Raw genomic sequence first — 17,498 nt, forward strand, 5'->3', positions numbered from 1 at the left:
ACCAGGCTGGCCTCAAACTCAGAAATCTGCCTGCTTCTGCCTCCCAAGTGCTGGGATTAAAGGCGTGCTCTACCACTACCCAGCTAAAAATTTCTTCTTATTTAAAGCTTATATTGTTTACAATTTCTACTGTGATAAATGCTGTGATAAGCCCAATTGGAGTCAAATTCTTATTTCCTTGAGAAAATTTATGTTAAGCGGATCGCCTCATCAAAGGCTGTGTACGCATGGTAAGTTCAGCAGACTGAAGATCCCAGGGAGAGTTGGTGTTTGGAAGAAGTCTGCTGGTAGAAATCCTCTTCAGAGGATGTTGTCTTATTTTTCTTAAGGGTCTGCATCAACAAGAGTGGCTCTGTCACACATGGAGGCCCAGCTGCTGTTTTCAACATTTCCTGACTTAACGGTCATTTTAACTAAAAGAGACCCTTCACAAGTCCTTCCAGCTGTGTTTGACTATTCTATGACCTGGCAACTGGTACCATAAAGCCCAACTCACGACAATCTATTTTGACTTTGTGGACACTGTTTTCTGGGGAGGAGGAGAAAGAGGAAGGTGGCATGTGGTCCCGGAGACTGGGAAGGACTGTTGAAATCAAGCAGTGGAACTATTCGTAACCTATGCAAAAGCCTCATTGAGGCTGGAAATTCTTAACGATAGTAACCTAAGCTTCCTTGACAGTGTCATAAGATTCCAGAATAGCAGGAAATGTGAAGTAGTAAAACTCAATGATTAAAATGACATGTTTGTGGAAAACATTCTGAGCTGCTGTAAAGGGACAGGAAATGAGAGTTAACTGTACATAAAGTTAAGTCTTACCACGATAAAGTCTTAACTAAATACTGACCAATTTCATTTCTCCTTCTTGGATGCCAAGGATGTCTACATTTCCAAGCATTCCATAGGACTATGTAAGAGTCATGTGACCTTTCCCTGGCTATGAATAGAAGTGATTCACTTGTGGTCTGGCTCTAGAAATATCTTCATTTTAAGTTTTGCCCTCTCATTTCTGCCATTTACAAAGTGCCAGGAGCCATATCGTCAGTGTGAAAAGTTTTGGGATTGGAGCTAGTTGTTGCCAAGGATAGCTGCCCAGCTAATAGCTGACGCTCAGTGAGCAAGTCCAAACCTTAGTCATGTCAAGCTACTGAGACTTAGGGAGTATCTGGCAAGAGCAGCCAGCAAGAGCTACTCTAACACATAGACCAAACACAGAATGTGGGGATGGATGTAAAACAAAACCATGAATGTCTCAGAAGAAAGAATGAACCTGTGGCATTGGGAGTGGGGTACAGTGGTGTGTGGTGGGTGGACTATGAGGTAGAAGAATGAGATGTAAGGAAATAAGAGGCCAAATAGTCCCTTCACTGTCGTCCCAATTTAACTCTCACTGGCACCCACTTCACACCCAGAACTGTCCTACTTTAGACTATAAACTGTATCATTAATCTGATCATAAGCATCTAAAGGCAACAATTTGATATGCCTGAAGTTCATTTAAATTGGTAAGTAACTGCTATCTGTGGTCATGATGTTAATGAGGCCTGAGTTTTTGATGCTTTGAAATATGCTTCAAGATTTCTATTTGGCATAGCACTTACACAAAGTGAGGAAATGTGGGTTGTTTGGTTTTTTTTTTCTGCATCTAAACAACTGTGAGCTTATGGTCCCTCTTTACTAAAGTTACAAAACATTGAGTAACTGTCTTTGAGGAACCCAACTGCTAATTAGAGAGGAACATGGCTTGTTGTAAGTTTTTTTCTGACTTTCAGCTCTCTTTGGGAAGAGACATTGGCAGACTTTCTGTTCTGGTAATGATAATGATTAAAATGACATGTTTGTGGAAAACATTCTGAGCTGTAAGGGAACAGGAAATGAGAGTTAGCTGTACATAAAGTTAAGCTTACTGTGATAAAGTCTTAACTAAATTCTGACCAATTTCATTTCTCCTTCCTGGACACCAAGGACATCTACATTTCCCAAATGCTACAAGGTACCAAATACTGTTTTTAGAACTCATAGAATGGATATATGTACTATATATATATATATATATATACATATATATACATATGTATATATGAATATATACATATGTACATATATACATATGTATATATATACACACACACATATATACATTATATATATAAAACAATACACTATATAGATGATACATATATTATATATGTTTATTAAAAGGAAATTTGTAGAGTTGCTTATGGGCTGTCCAACAGTGGCTTTCTCCTGAGAGAGATGCTGAGAATCTGGTAGCTGTTCAGCCCATGAGTCTAAACAGTTCCAGTCTGGTGCTGGAGACTTTAGAGAGGTGCTGTCTTCAGTTGATGTTGGAATCCCTAAGAATTAGGCTTCAATACCAGCAAAGGGATGTCTCAGCAATAGGATGAGCTTGCCTGTAAGAGTGAAGACAAGCAGGCAAAAAGAAAAGGCTTTCTTCTTCTTCAATGTCCTTTTACATGGGCTGCCATTGGAAGGCGTGGCCAAGACTTAGGATGGGTGTTCCAATCTCAAATAATCAAATAGAGAAAATCACTCACAGGTGTGCCCAGCTGGCTGGATTTTAGTGGATTCCAGATGTAGTTAAGTTGACAGACAACCAAGATTAGCCATCACACTTGGGATGCTAGCCAGTCACTCTACTATGGAGTTATATTCCCAACCCAGTAATTCATTCTTGAACTTGTTCTCACAGAGAAAATATTTCTATGAATTAAGTTTATCAGATTCTTTATGTAATTCTTAGAGTTTACCCTTTGAAGGGTTTCTGAAGGGAACCAATGCTATGCCATAGTCTAAGACATTTGCCCTCTTATTGTGAAGTAATAATTTCTAAAGTTACTTACATATTATTAATGAGTGATTTTCTGACTATAAGTGATACATGTTTATTATAAAAATATAAAAAAGAAAATATATAAAAAAGAAAATGAAACAAAATTTACATTGACAAATGTTATTTTTTACATGAGGTACTTTTAAAGATATATTTTCTCTTTTCTTCCTTCCAAAAATTTCTTTCATTTTTCAAGAGTACAATATAATTACATAATTCCTCTCCTACTTTTCTTCCATCCAATCCCTCACCCACACCCCTCCCTGCTCCTATCCAAATCCATGGCCTCTTCCCTCACCTACCACTTCTTCATAAATACATGTATACACACAGTGCACACATGCACTCACAAATACAAGCACATGCACACATATTCACACACATGTACACACACATAATACTATACATTGTGCATACTGTATGCATGCATACTTTCTGGGTTGACTCCCTGGCACGAGATAACCAACTAGTATGCTCTTCCTTGAAAAAGAATAGTTTCGATGTTGCATTTCCATTCGCATATGACATTTTTTTTCATATGATGAACACTCCTGTTGATCTTTAGATATGTGCTCTTTAAGCAGGTAAATAATAATATATCATAAGACTATAACACTGTTTACATAATAACTTCATACTACTGGATATTTAGTTTTCCTTCTCTTTGCACTATTAAAATTGATTGTTAATGATTATTGGTGAAATTGAGGCCTTAAAACAATTTCTGCAGTTTGTTCTAGCCAATTTATTAGATATATTGGGATAATGGCATTTTTTCATATAATAGTTTTATATGTTTGGAATATACTTTCTAGACAGTCTCACTATGTAGTCCAGAGTCTCAAACTTTCTCTGTGAGCCTGGGCTGGCATCCTCTATCCCCACCCAGGTCTTATAGGCATGCACCATCAGATTGCTGAAAGTATTAGTATTTATACCTATTTTTTGATCTTATTAAGTGATTTTACTTTTGTTAATGATTCTCAGTACATGTTTTCAAAATGTATAAACTCGGAGAGTAAAAAACGTATTCTTCCTATATTGGTCTACAAGTTAAGCAAAGTTCTTATTCAAATGTCAGCCATTTCTTATTGAGATGAAAAAGATAAGTTTAATATATAATGTAACTAAAATATTTTAGAATAAACAAAATAGTTTTTTTATATATTTTTTTCTGAAAAAAATTCTATTTTTATGCATAGGGGTGTTTTGCTGGTATGTATGTGTGTGTGCCACCTGAATGTAGTACCCATGGAGGTCAGAAGAGGGCATTGGATGCCCTGGATTTGGAGTTACCATGCAGGGGCTGGGAGTCAAACCCTGCTCTCCTGGAAGAGCAACCAGTGCTCTTAAGTATGGACCTATCTACCTTAGTTATATCATCTAATACATAGTTAACTGGTCAACTGCCACTGCTAGACTGTGTATGAACTTTTGACCCATAATCATCATATTATGAGCTGCTGTGCACACCACATTGGACCACTGGTGGATTGTGGGCCAAAACAGTCTTAATGAGAAGAACATCTAGGAGAAATCACTCTACCTTATATGAAGACATCCATTAAGCTACAGTTGTCAAGATGGTGTGGTGTTGGTGCAGGGATAGACAGACCACAAAAACTGAATGGAACAACCAACACAAAGCCATGCAAATATGCTCACTCGGTAAGAAACAACAGCAATTTTATGGGACAGGAAACGATTTTGCACCAGACGGTGTCATTTTACTTACTTTCCCTGTCACTGGGATAGAGTACTCTAACAAAAACAACCTAAGTGAGAAAGGGCTTTTTGTAGTTCACAGTTTGAGAAGGCTACCATCTATCATGGCAGAGAAATCAAGACATCAGAAGCCTGAGGAAGCTGGTCGTATTGTCTGCAGTCAGAAGGAGAGAGCAATGAATGCACTCTCATGGTTGGCTTGCTTCTCTATGCTTACACAGTCCAGAATCCCCTGCCTAGGGGATGGTACCAACTACAGTGGACAAATTTTCCCACCTCAATGTATATAATTAAAATAATCCCTCCAGACATGATCAAAGGCCCATTTCTCAGGTGATTCTAGATTTTGTCAAGTTGACATTTGGCTCTAACCATTATAACTTTTCATTGTTAATCTTATTTTACTTAATAACATTTTTGCAATAGAAAAATAGCTAATACAGTAGCTAACATGAGTTGAAAAGAATTTCTGTATTTTATAGTTCCTGATAACACATGGGTGATAATGTTCTACACTATTAATAGAGTATGGTTTGGCAATATCTTAGGAGATTTACAAGTTTCCCATAGCAAATCCATCACAATCATGAAGCATTTATCCTCAAAATGTCAGAATGGCTTATTAAAATAAATCTATTAATAATCACATGAAAAGCTCAAAATCATTAATCAATGAAATGTAAATTAGTGCTACACTGATAGACCACACACTTTTAGAAAGTGGGCAGAGTGAACTGCTGGAGAGGATTCTGAATGATGGGGGTTTTCATGCTCTGTTGATGGAAGTAGGAAATGGAGCTATGATGGAGAATTACATGACTTTTTTGTAAGATCAAAAACAATTAATTTCCTATGCCTATTTACAATTTGTTACCAAAGTCACATGAGACATTAGCAGAAGGATTTTTTTTTTTAAATTTTTATTAGATATTTTCTTTATTTACTTGTAAATTTCTCCCTTCCCAGTTTCCCCTCTGAAAAACAAAGAAACAAACAAAAACAACAAAAACAAACCCCAGCTGCCTCCCCACTCCCCATGCTTGCCACCCCACCCTCTCCTGCTTATTGGCTCTGGCATCCATTTCATTCGTGGTAGACACAAACACCTTCAAGAATCAAACAGAGGAAATGTGTGGTGTACTCTAGTATAGAACACCACCCAGGAATAAGAAAGGAAAGGGTTTGTAGATAATAGCATTGGTTAATCATTCTATTGTCTCGAGGTCTGTGAACCTCTAAAATGCATATTGAGACCCAGCTTCACTGCAGTGGTGCTAGGATGAGATTGGTGCCTCTAGGGAGCCTCCCCTCCTGCCCTTCTACCACGGAGATCTCATAATAATTTAACATATCTGAAGCAGAAGTGTGTTACCAGACATCCATTTTGTTTTTGTCTTGATTGCATACTCCCCAGCATCTGAGAGAAATGTTTCTATTGTTTATAAATTACCCAGCCTAAGGTATTTTGCTATAATAGCACAAACAGACTAACACAAGTCTCAAACTAATTGCACTTAGTGAGTGAAACCAGAGCTAACTGGATGTACAGTGTTTGATTGTATTTATATACATTTCTTGAAAGTATAAATTGAGCAATAGTGACAAGAGTAGGTCAATGTTTGGGGCTACTGGCCCAGGGAGATGGTCTGCAAAGTAGCATAAAATGTATTTGGCATGACAGAAATACAATGCTGGCTTTTGCTTCTACAGTTCTGTGTATCTTTCAGAACTTACCATATTTTAAACGCTTCATTTAAATAAGTGCCTTTTATTGTTTATCAATTATAACTCAATAAAGTTGGCTAAAAATAAAGACAAAATGATGATAGTGTATGTGGATAGATTAAAAAATGTGATCAAGTAATAAACTGAAGGAATGAAAAAAATCTCAGTACCAGCTTTTGGTTTAAAAAGGAGCATTTAAAATGGCAGTTTTCATAATTCTCTGCATCAGGCATTCTCTCTGAAGTCAGGAGCCAGAGTGACAGCATCCCTATATTACCAATCATTGCCATCTACTGAAAACAAATAGTTGAGAACTAAAACCAAGAGACAGAAAATAAGTCCATAACACAGCTCCACAGCTTTCAGAATAAGTGTATGCATAGGTTTACTGCAAACAAAAATCAATTTTAATAGCCAGTTTTAAAAAGCAATGGGAGATGAAGCCTATTCTTATTGATAACTGTAGCCCAAAGCATAAATAGATGCTGAGGAATGACCTTACCAAGTAAGTGTTGGTACAAAGAGAAGAAAATGACTAAATACAAATGACATGCATGAACAGAGGCCCAAAAATCTGCAAATACCACAAGATAGATAAGAAAGTCTACATTATTGTTTGTCAGCTTTCCAATACTCTGACTGTTTCATACAGTTCTTCATGTTCTGGTGCCTCCAAGCCATAAAATTATTTTTGTTACTACTTCATAACTGTAATTTTGTTACTGTTATGAATTACAATGTAAATACCTGTGTTTTCTCATGGTCTAAGTTGACCCTTGTGAAAGGGTCACTCAACTGCCAAAAGGTCACTCAACCTGCTCACAGGTTGTGAACCATTGGTCTAAGTGAACTTTTAAAAGCTCATTAATGTAAAAGATATATTGATTATAGTGTCAAAGAATAAACTGAATATGAAGTATAACAAAAGATTTCCATACTGTGTACGAAAACTGTGCATCTATAATAATTAAGGCTCCCTAACACAAAAACTGAACAATTTACCCAGGAAAAAAGTCCTAGTGGCTCTCCGAACTTGATACAAGGCTGATGAGAAAGCTCAGAGGGTAAGGGCAGTCGCTGCCAAACCTGGTGACTTTCGTTCTAGCTGTGGAACCCACTGGAAAATAATTTATTTTTGCATGTAATCCTCTGGCATTTAAATGTGTGCTGTGGAACAGGTATACACACACACACACACACACACACAGACATGTGTACACATGTAATTTTTTTTTTAAAACAAGAAACTAAATATATACAAGGAGTTCCATTGAAACAATAAGGTTAAAGATTGTAAAAGCCAGAGCTGGTGGTTGATGTCAAAGACACAGTATTCCCAGAAAGAACAGTGCAGATGCTTATATGAGTTTACAGAAATTGCGACCTGCATCAGCACAGCCCAGACAAAAACCCAGCACGGAGGAGAGGAAGTGGACCCACCCCTAGGCTTCTTAGCTCCTTAGCTATTGGGAGAGAAAGTCAGTTTTCTTCAGTTGTGTCAGGAGTAGTGACACCTGGCACATTGGTCACATTCCAGGGCATTCCAGTTGGCTAATGCAAATTGGAATCTACAATTTATTTTGAAGAGACAGGCAGGGTGACAGTGGGGAGCATTCTTTCCCCCTCAGCCAAGGCAACTGATCATGCCTCCTAAGCATAAAAGTAAGGCTTAGTCACCTATTTTAAATTGAGTATGCAATGACTTTAATTTTTAAAAAAATCTTTAGGAAGTAGACTAATAGAAAGCTACAAAGAAATGTCCTGGGAGATTCTGTCCTTCGCGCAACATCCATGTGCTGGTTGGTTTTCGTCAGCTTAATGTAAGCCTAGTCAGAACTGGGAAGGCGGGACTTGTTATTTAACTGAATATTTTATTTTATGCTTTTGAGAAAATGTCACCTTACGATGAGTCTGTAGGTAAGTCTGTAGGACATTTTCTTGATTAGTGATTGATGTGGGAGGTCCCAGATTGATGTGGGCTCACTAATGATTGTGGGACATCTCACCCCTGTACAGGTGGTTTAGATAGCGAAAGGAACCAGTCTGAGCTAGCCAGAAAGCTGTGTTCCTCCATGCCCTCTGCTTCAGTTTCTGCCTACAACTTTCTGCCCTGACTTCCTTCTCAATGGACTGTGATGAGAACACAAAAATGGAAAAAAATAAACCCTATCCTTTCCAAGTTGCTCTTGGTCTTGATGTTGTTAGATCATAGCAAGAGAAACCTAAGATACTCCCCGAATATAGGTAACATTTTACATTACCTTGTATACAGACCCGTCAAAACCAGGACATTCATCCTGGTGTATAGCACAGAACTATGAATTACTCAGCTCCTGTAACAGTGTGTGTGTGTGTGTGTGTGTGTGTGTGTGTGTGTGTGTGTAAGATTGTGTAAGCACTTGCCATTAAGAACCTCAGGCATTCCATCCCCACCAGCTCCCTCACTCTACCCCCACACAGACACATGCACCTCCTGTTTCCCTTCCCTCTCCCCAAATCTCTAGTAACCACTAATTTTCTCTCTTTCATTATGGTACCTTGTAGATATTTTATAAATGGAATGATGAATTTTCTTTAGAGCAACTCAGCATAATTGCCCTCATGGTCATCCAAAGTATTAGATGTGCCAAAATATACTTATATATTGGGTGTGAATTCTTAGTATTTTACTTCCGGTCACCAGCAGATGTTTAGGTCTGTAGGACGTACGTACGTAGTCTCTACCTCTAATGCAGCATGTCTACATTGTATTGTATTGTAGGTTATGGAATAAATGTTCTAATACTAGCTCAGTTTTAGTCCATGTTCGCCACATTTTTTTTTAACTCTACCATGTGTATCTGAGACTGAACAATAGAACTCCATTGCTGTACTTTTATACTTTCTTGATAATGTTTTTGGTACATTGTTAGAGGTTTTAATGCTTACAAGTTCTTAAAAGTACGCACCAGGTCTTAATTTCATATCTTTTAAATCCATTCAGTGTTTACTGTCTTAACAGTGTGACTTTTCAATTACAATAGCAATATTGTCATTTTAAACTTTATCTGTGGCTGAGTACAGTTCTTTTTTGCTAATCATTTTAATTTATTGATTCTAGTAATTTACAATGTGTTTACTATAAGCAGTCTACAGTTTATTTTGAGCCCAGTTAAAGTGAGCGTGCCTCTTATGACACCCTTTCCACTGATTTTCACAACTAATTTTATGGTCATTTGAATGAAACTAAAGCTTCTTTTATGTCATGCTTTAAAGTACATTTTATACCTTGAAAATATCTTTCCAAGACGTAGGAGAAATAATTAAGAAGTGAATTTTGGCTTTTCTTTAGACATATAATTTAGACTATTCATTCTCTGCTTACTTTTTTTTTTTAATAACAATTTCAGTTTAAGCAAGGTTAGGTAGTTTTTACTATTTTAACATGTAACTTACCTTCTTTATACTTTCTTTTTAAAAGTTTCTAAAAATATGTGCACATTTGTGTAGTTTCTCTGTGTGGGCGTGTGCACATGAGTTCAGCTGCCTCTGGAGGTCAGAAAGGGGCATTGGATCCCATAGAACTGGAGTCACAAGCAGTTGTGAGCTGTAAACCATGGGGCTGGAAGCGAAACTCAGGTCCCCTGCAGTAGCAGGGTGCACTAAAGCACTGAACTAGCTCTTTATCCCACTACTGTCTTTTTGACAGTCACTTTTTTATGTACATGAATTCTCTCATGATTAGACTCTATCTATGTTTAAATTCTTATTACAAACCCAGTTTTGTCCTTTGCAGACATTCTCTGGGCTGGTTCTAGCCGAATGATAGCACTTACCTCAGTTTGTGTGAGGCTCTAGGTTTTATTCCAACCACTAGATAAATAAAAATCTCTGGATTCTTAACACTGTAATGATCTGCTGTATTGATTAGTATCTTCTGATTCCCTATTCAGAGGCAAAGAGCCAACCATGACTCATAGTTATTTTCATCAGAATCTAAGCATTTTATTGCATCGATTTTTTGGCTCTGGAGAACTCCAAGTTCAACCTCAAAAATATACGATTTTTTTCTCCCTGATGATGACGATATTCATCCTAGTTGGATGCTTACATAGGCATTTTCTTCAATCTCTTCTAAAATCCACCGAATTAGGTCTAGATCACATTTGATTTTGGTTTTACCCACATGGCAAGGGAGCTTCTTGTGATTGGTGAGTTTGACACACTTTTAGACAGAGAATTTTTTTTTTTTTTGGTAAAAATTATAACTTTTCCCCCAATTTTGCGGGAGTTACTTTCTTTCTGTAATTGTGTGTATTTTCACCCACATTGGTTTCTGCTTTGAGTGTGCTTCTCTATACTCTTAAACTTCACCTCAAACTTATCACTCTCACTGCTGACTCTCTCTAGTAAAGTACTGCTGTGTCACCTTTGTAGAAAGGAGATCAATGAGTTCTAAGAGACATTGCAGACTCTGGGAGCTTCCAGGGGTTCAGGTTATTGACACTGTTGGTCTTCCTATGGGTTGCCATCCTCTTCTGCTCCTTCAATCCTTCCTCCAACTTTGGGAGGAGGAATATGAAGGAGAGCAACATTTCGATGTAAATAAATAAAGTAATTTTTAAGAGAGAGACCTTGCTGTCTCCGACCCTGTGAGATGGCTCTCTTTAAGAGAGAGAGAGACCTTGCTGTCTCCGACCCTGTGAGATGGCTCTCTTTAAGAGAGAGAGAGACCTTGCTATCTCTAATCTTGTGAGATGGCTCTCTTTTCCATTTGGATTTCTTCTCCCTTTCCCTTTTACAAATGACCTTTACCTTTCGATTTAGTTCTCTCTTATTATAGAATTGATAGCAAAGGATTGGATTTAATCTTTCAGGAGTTGGTACCTTGCTTCACTAAGTGTGTTTGCACATTTGATGCTGCCCTTTAGCATTATTAACTTCTAAAGGAGAAAATACTAATTCAAGCTTGGCAACAGTGCTTTTGGAAAGAGCTAAGCCTTTCTTGTTGTCTATTTTGGCTTTTGACTATGTTTTTTCCCAGACGGTGGACCCTAGGCTTTGTCTAGGAGAGATATTCTGAATTGTTACCACTGTATGTTGCATTTACATTTTTAACTCTTTAGATAGGACTTCAGTAGTTAGCCCAGGCTGATCTGGAACTTTTGATCCTCCTGCCTCAGCTTTACAAGACTGGTATGTTGATATTACAGTTCACTACTATTCCCAGCAGCATTGATTTGGGGGTAATTTATCCCGGGGTCTTATACTTAGGCTCCTCATACTGTCAGTCAAATTCTTGGAGTAAGTCCAGAAAGTCATATAGAGCATTTTACTTATCTTTGTATGTTCCGTCTCACTCTTCCTTCCACCCCTTTTTGCTAGAGGCTGCTTGTTTTCTTTCTAGTTTGGATATAGATCCAAGAGAAGAGAAATAACTTCAGCTTCATGGCCTTTATTGCAAACACGGGGACTTAAACCTCAAGAAATGTTCTTATGAACAGGACCATGAAAATGGAAGTTAATGGCATAATTCCAGGTGTTAGATTGGTCTTCATGGTTTATACTAGAATTTAATTTTTTTGTGCATCTTTGTTGGTATGCATCTTAGTATCTTTTTTGCTTGTTTGTTTGTTTATTTGTTTTGTATTTAGTAGAACTTAAAATCTTTGCTCTTATTGTGGTACAAGCCCAAAATAAGAATAATTTTTAGACATTGGATTTCATTGTAATAAGGCTGTACTTCAATGACCCTCACATCACCAAAGGATTTTACCTCCATCGTAGCTAAGCTGAGAGTTGACAGTTCTGCTGCACCGAGGAATGAATTGTAGGCACGATTTTTGGATACAGACTTCCTGCTATGGTCAAAGCTATTTGACTGGAGTGATTGTCTTCATTCTCAGCCCACAGAGAACAGGTTACATTCATTTAAGAAATGGTGTAGGTATTAAGATGGTCTATCCATGAAGTCATTCACCAACTGTTTCAGTGAACAGTGGTTCTGCTTGGAGGGTGGCACAGACATTAGGTGAGGGTAAGAATCTGGTTCATTGGCTGTGATAATTTGGAAAAGCATTCATCTCAAAGAGTAACTTATAGAGTCTTCTTCTTCAAACTAGATTCAATAGTTACAAACATTAAGCAAAGCATTCAGTCTCACTCTTTGTTGTTCTCTTACAAGCCACCTCCCTAGTTAATCGTCTATGATTCTTTTGGCTGTATAAATACTTTTGAAATATGTAAGCTGTTCTGAAAACCATAGTATAGTGTAAAAACATCAAATAAACAATCCTATTAATAGGCTGAGATAGGAGAAACATGATTTCAAGACCATTATATGGTACACAGCAAGACACTGTCACATACAAACAAGTAGAAAGTGTATATGGATTGTACAATATTAGACCTATTTCTCCAATTACCACCAAATTAGAGAGACCACTGGGTGACAGCCAACAAATTCCAATTCCTAATACTTTTGAATTTGAATCGATTAGGATAAGTTGGTAATATTAATTTTCATATTAAGAGATATTAAGAAAAAGTAATTGTTATTTCCTGTTATTTTTGTTGTTAGAGGTGGAATTAGGTTTGTGTGGGTTTGTTGAAAGATTACTTTCTTGCTTCTTCTAAGGTGTAGTTTTGTTCCTTATGTTGATGTTTTCCATCTATTATCCTTTGTAGGGCTGGATTTGTGGAAAGATATTGTGTAAATTTTGTTTTGTCATGGAATATCTTGTTTTCTCCATCTATGACGCCTGATTTCTCCATCTATGGTAATTGAGAATTTTGTTGGTTATAGTAGCCTGGGCTGGCATTTGTGTTCTCTTAGGGTCTGTATGACATCTGCCCAGGATCTTCTAGCTTTCATAGTCTCTGGCGAGAAATCTGGTGCAATTCTGATAGGTCTGCCTTTATATGTTACTTGGCCTTTTTCCCTTACTGCTTTTAAAATTCTTTCTTTGTTTAGTGCATTTGGTGTTTTGATTATTATGTGACAGGAGGAATTTCTTTTCTGGCCCAGTCTATTTGGAGTTCTGTAGGCTTCTTGTATGATCATGTTGATCTACTTGCCCTGCTAAATGTAGTGCTACCTACCCTGTTAAGTCTGAGTGAGGCCTGTCCTTCCTGTGATCCTGGTTGTGTCAGAACTCCTCAGAGTCAAGCTGTCTTTATGGCATCACTTTCTTTAGGTTAGGGAAGTTTTCTTCTATAATTTTCTTGAAGATATTTACTGACCTTGGGAGTCTTCACTCTCTTCTATACCTATTATCCTTAGGTTTGGACTTCTCATTGCGCCCTGGATTTCCTGGATATTCTGGGTTAGGAGCTTTTTGTTTTTTGCATTTTATTTTGCTGATATGTCAATGTTTTCTATGGTGTCTTCTGCCCCTTAGATTCTCTCTTCTATCTCTTGTATTCTGTTGGTGATGCTTGCATCTATGATGCCTGATTTCTTTCCTGATTTCTATCTCCAATGTTCTCTCCCTTTCTGATTTCTTTATTGTTTCTATTTCCATTTTTAGATTCTGGATGGTTTTGTTTATTTCCTTGACCTGTTTGATTGTATTTTCCTGTAGTTCTTTAAGGGATTTTTGTGTTTCCTCTTTAAGGGCTTCTAGCTCTTTACCTGTGTTCTCCTGTATTTCTTTGAGGGAGTTACTTATGTCTTTCTTAAAGTCTGCTATCATCATCATGAGAAGTGATTTCAGATCTGAATCTTGCTTTTTCAGTGTGATGGTGTGTTCAGGACTTGCTATGGTGGGAGAATTGGGTTCTGATGAACCCAAGTAACCTTGGTTTCTGTTGTTTATTTGATTATGCTTGCCTCCTGCCATCTGGTTATATCTAGTGCTACCTGCCCTTGCTAAATCTTACTAGAGCCTGTCCTACCTGTGATCATGGTTGTGTCAGAACTCCTCAGAGTTAAGCTGTCTCTGGGATCCTGTGATTCTGGGATCCTCTGATCCTGGGAGTATTAGAGTGCCTGGGAGTGGAGCTTCCTCTGGGTGTTGTGGGACTGGCTGCAAAATTTGTACCCAAGGTCTGCTCAGAGCACCCGCCCAGACAGACCGGAAGGAACCTGTGCCACTGGGCTGGTGGAGTTCCTGTGTGCCTGAGTCCTGCTGGTCCCAGTTACTCCCGATGTTGGGACAGATGTTTTGTCCTCCTCACCTCTGATCCTGGGCATGTTCACATCTTAGTTTCTTTCCCTGTTGCTGTGATAAAACACTTTAGCAAAATCAGTATGAGGATAAAGGATTTATTTTGGCTCAGAGTTTCAGGGTACAGTCCACTGTGACAGGGATGTCAATGCAGCAGGAACTTAGAGAAGCTGGTTACCTCATTCCCATGATCTGGAAGGAAGCAAGGGACCACCCGTGCATGCTGCTACTCAGCTCCCTTTGCCTTTCTCTACTATTGAGTCCAGGATCCCAGCCAGGAACAGCATCACACGTAGTGAGACTGGGGCTATTGTTCTGTTTCCACAGTAAAATGGGTATCTAAGGTGGATACAGCGTACAATCATGCGAACAAGCAAGTGAGCCTCATACACTATCTTAAATGAAAATCACAAGAAGTCAAAAGAATCCCAAATCACACATCAAGGGATTTTGAAGATTGTAATTTTAATAGTGCTGTTCTAATTACACATTGTATTTAGAAAATTTCGAACACGATAGGAGTTTACACTGTCAGGTAGACACACCCTCTACTGCTCATGCTGTTGTGAACTTAGTCAACACAATGATGCAGTTCTTCCTGTATCCTTAGAACCTGATACAGTATACACATGCAACCTTCTTGACTGATTGGTGGGCAGGAGGAAATACAAAGACATGCTTTATTGTGATTTTTTTTGCACATTTATCTATGTATTGGTTAGCTGCTACATTTCTAGGTTATTCAAATTAATTAAGAGGTAGAATAATTGACTTGGAGTCTGAGAGAGTCCGAAAAAGTGTGCTAGTAAATTCAAGATATAAATGGAGACTAGAGTGAATCAGTAGTGACTTGGAATTGGGAAGCCGTGGATGAGTGTCAGCATGTTCTGAGTGTTTGGGATTACAGTTGATGGCATCAGTAGGAATTCCCTTAATGTCCCAGGAGGTAGAGCCAGGGTGATCAGAAGCTCACAGTCATCTTTGGATCTACATAGTGAGCTTGAGGCTAGACTGGGATATTTGAGACCCATCTCTACATAAATAAAATTGTGTAGCCCATGACAATGCCCTTAATTCATTCAATGAGTACTTATTGAACACCTTGTATGGGTAATCATTAATTGGATGCTGGGGTGTAGTCTTCCTTGTCTGGGCTATTTTAATACTAAGTTGGACAGATTGATTCCTGAGCAGCAGAACTGAGTTTGATTATGTGATTTCTCTCAATATTAAGATACTTAATTTTATGCAAATATAATATGGCTTAAATAGTTTTATAAAGAAACACACTTGTATAAATCAATACTAATGTACTATTTTCTGTTACTATTCATACAGTCTCTGTCCCATCCTTAGCTCTGTTCTTGTATTTAAATGTTACTTTGTGCCCTCAATGTTATTCTGCTCATTTGGGGCTTATTCTCAGTCCTTAAAGCCTCTGGCCATCCCTTTCAGGTGCTAAGGCTCTGACACTTTTCCTCTGAGTCTTTTGAAGCTGGTGAACAGTGCCACCTTCTATTCAGTATGCCCTGTTCTTGTTTATGTGAGTCAAGGAGGATTGCTTTATGCTCCATTTCTCTCCTTAGAGGCCTGACAGGAAGGTAGTCATCACAGTGTGCACTCGGGTCAGTGTCCCGGATCCAACCTTAATTATGCTTTTCCAATTACCAGGGAAGCCTCCCCCATTCTGCCAGGTATTTAGTCTTACTGATTAATTACTATCATCTATTTAAGACTAATTTCCTTAGAAACTCCTCTTGCTGACTTTTAATTATGTTATCCTTAAGCCTGTCTCCTGTCAGAGAACTTACTAGGTCTTAGAGAAATTATACTTCTTTCTCAACAGGTATTTAATTCTTTCAAGCCAACCTTAATGGACTTTAAAGCAAAAGTGATAAATTGGAGCACAGAAAGCAAAGTGAAGGGTAGTGTGGGAGGCAGGGTAAAGATGGGGTGGGGAGGGGGAGTGTTCCTTCTCTGTAATGGCACTGTGATCAAGTCAGCTTCTCTAATTCTTGAAAAGATGTATGCAGTTGGGAAGAACCCGCAGAAGAGCGCATAGGGAGAACATGGGATTTAAGTAGAAAAGTGAACACATAAACACCCTGACAGATGAATATCTACAGAGCTGCCCATCTGTTGATTTCCCCCAATTCCTGGTGAGAAAATAAACATTTACCGTGGGCAGCTGGCAAGCGCTGGTTGGAGAATTTATATACTCTTGAAGATAAATAGGTTTCAGTAGACTTTATGATCCCTTGTTACTAAACAACAATGGTGTGTTGAGGAGCAAATAGCTAGGTAGGGTTTTGAAAACAAAGTGACACTGTGTGAATTAATGAGATGAAGTCACATTTAAAGGGAGAATGCAGTTACAAAAGTAGCTATTGCTATGGAAGGTGATCTCCCTCTTAGCTTATACCCTATTCTAGTCCAACAAAACCAAATCAGGAGACAGGGGTGAGAGGCTGAGGTGGCCGCCCATCTGGGCTCGCTCTGTTTATCACAAAGTGTTTGGTGTTCTGTTGGGTTTGTGCACATTGTCTTTAATTGCTTATGCACCAGTTTATTGCAGTGCTTATCCTGTTGTGAGTTATTTTATTTTTTCCTCTACTATAAAATAGTACAAAGATCCCACCCTGATACAAACAAGGGGATCTTACTTATTTTTTCCCTGACATTTTAGTGCCATTTTGCTTTCTTGAATTAGTATAAACTTTTTTTTCCAAGCAAGGAGTGCAATTTTACTAGCATAAATTTTTTTTGTAAAGTACTAAATGATATTATCTAAAAATACATTTACATTTTAAAATTATTTGCCCTTTAAACATGAAGTTTGATTCACTGGCCTTGAATACGAACCAGACTCAGTGACTCATTTCCAATCGAGCACAGCAAGCAAAGAAGATGCTGGTATCTGAGGTCAAAGAAAGGCTGTTCTGTGGTTTCTTTACCCTTGCCCTTGCTCTGCGGATGAGCCATTCACGGTCCAGTGAGAACACTCAAGTAGACCTGGAGAAGGAGATTCAAGAGGGAACCTGAGCCCTCC

The sequence above is a fragment of the Mastomys coucha genome, unplaced genomic scaffold (assembly GCF_008632895.1).
Source record: "Mastomys coucha isolate ucsf_1 unplaced genomic scaffold, UCSF_Mcou_1 pScaffold20, whole genome shotgun sequence".
NCBI classification, from domain to species: domain Eukaryota; kingdom Metazoa; phylum Chordata; class Mammalia; order Rodentia; family Muridae; genus Mastomys; species Mastomys coucha.